Source organism: Crocodylus porosus, unplaced genomic scaffold (genome assembly GCF_001723895.1).
Source record: "Crocodylus porosus isolate Cpor-Errol unplaced genomic scaffold, CroPor_comp1, whole genome shotgun sequence".
NCBI lineage: Eukaryota > Metazoa > Chordata > Crocodylia > Crocodylidae > Crocodylus > Crocodylus porosus.
The window spans coordinates 574,034-576,085 of NW_017728936.1; positions in this window are offsets into that span (position 1 = coordinate 574,034).

The window sequence follows — 2,052 nt, forward strand, 5'->3', positions numbered from 1 at the left end:
GGAAACTGGCGCTTATGTTTCATGGTTTGACTGTTCCTGCTACTGTGTCAGAAGGCAAGCTTCCCTCTTGTTCAGCTCTTCATAAATGGCTAAATGCTTATAGTAGGCCTGTGTAAGTATTCGATTCGGATGTGGCTGATTCAGAGCACAGTAATTCAATTCAGAGATTCAGATCACTGTCCTGAATCAGTTTGGCTGAATCAGCTTTGGAAGATTCAGCGCTTATTCGGAGAGATTCGGTGATTCAGATGGGCCGGGGAGAGGTAGGCACAGCTGGGCAGTTGTGCCTGTCTCTCCCCAGGCAGGGGGAGTCACGGGGGAGCCCCAATGGCTGCCCTGCCCAGCCCCATCCTCTGCCCAGCCCAGCCCAGCCCAGCCTCCTGGCACTTAAAAAATAAAAAAATGAAAAGTCCCACACTCACTGGCTGCAGGAGGGATCAGGGCCTCTGGGCACTGGTAACAGAGCCCCACCACGCAGCAGTGGGGATCACCCCCCCGCCTGGCACCCACATGGCAGCTGCTTCATGGCACAGGTGCAGCATGGCTCGGCAGGGCACTGCACACTGTCTGGGAGCTGGGGCCACTGGGGCTGAGTGGTGCCAGGCTCTGGCCGACCTGTGGAGCTGCCCCAGGTCCCAGGCAAATTGAACGGGGGGCTGGGGGATGGAACCAGGATCTGGCAACTCGAACATGGAACTGGGGAGTCAAACTGGTTCAATTCCCCAGTCCCCGGCTTGATTCCCCAGCTCCTGGTTCGATTCGCCTGGGAGCTGGGGCGGCTCCATGTGTCAGCCAGAGCCCGGCACCGCTCAGCCCCAGCGGCCCCAGCTCCCAGACAGTGCATGGTGCCCTGCTGAGCCGTGCTGCACCCACGCCATAGGGCAGATGTCAAATGTGAGGGAGCGATCCCTGCTGCCCCCCACTGCCCCACGCTGTGCAAGGGGTCTCTGCTGCAAGCCCTTGGAGGCCCTGATCCAAGCTGCTGAGTGAGGGGCTTTTTCTTTCTTTTTTTTTTAAGTGCTGAGAGGCCGGGCTGGGTATGGGATGGGGCCAGGCAGGGCAGCCATGGGCGTTTCTCCCATGGGTCCTCTGGCTGTGCCTGCCACTTCCCCGGTGGGGGGAGCCACAGGGGCTATGCCCTGCTGCCACTTGCCCCCTTCCACCCAGAGCAAGCTGCACCCACATCCCACCCTACCCCGGCTGGACAAGCGGCAGCAGGGCAAAGCCCCCGCTCCCAGCATTGCTGTGCCCACATCCTGCGCCGCCCCCCTCCCTGAGTAATGCAACCCACCCTGCCCTGGCTGGGCAGCTTGTCCCAGCCCCAATCCCTCCCTCCCCCATGCCCCTTTCCTCCCCCCAACCCCAACAGACTTACCAGCTGGAGACAGCTGTCAGCTGCCTGTTTAGTCTATGGTCAAATCTTTTTCTGAAGCTTTTCTGAATAAATTCGGATGCTTCAAATTGATTCAGAGCTTTTACTTGGTCTCCTGATTCAATTCAGATTCAGAGATTCAGTCCCTGAATTGGGCTGAATTTCCTCTGAATCGAATCGGCTACCGAAGCTTCACACAGCCCTACTTTATAGGTCTGAGGAGGGGAGACCTGGCTTCCCATGAAGCACTGGGATGACAGCAAGAGGCTCGATAGACTTCTGCACCTTTATAGCATTTCAGGTTAAAGGGGCTATATCTGCAACACCAGCTGTATAGTGATGAAACAACACCACTGTGGCTGCTGCATCTACCACTTGGGGGAGGTAAAATTAGAAGGACCTGGGCATTTTCTAAAGGCCCAGCATAGGCCCAGTGCCTTGTACAGTGTACAGCAACACACCTGGAGACAAGGCTAGGATGGGACTTGGCTTTACAGTCTCTCAGTGTCCATGCACAGGGACTCAGTGCTGACTGAATTCAAACTAATTGTAACAATGACCCCCTGCAGGGTCCTGGGTCTGACCCACTTGCCCATTTTCAAAGGTGAGGATGATTCCCTCACTTCTGTTTTGCAGCTTGGCACTGGGAAAGAACATGGAAAAGGTCACCCACTGAGCCA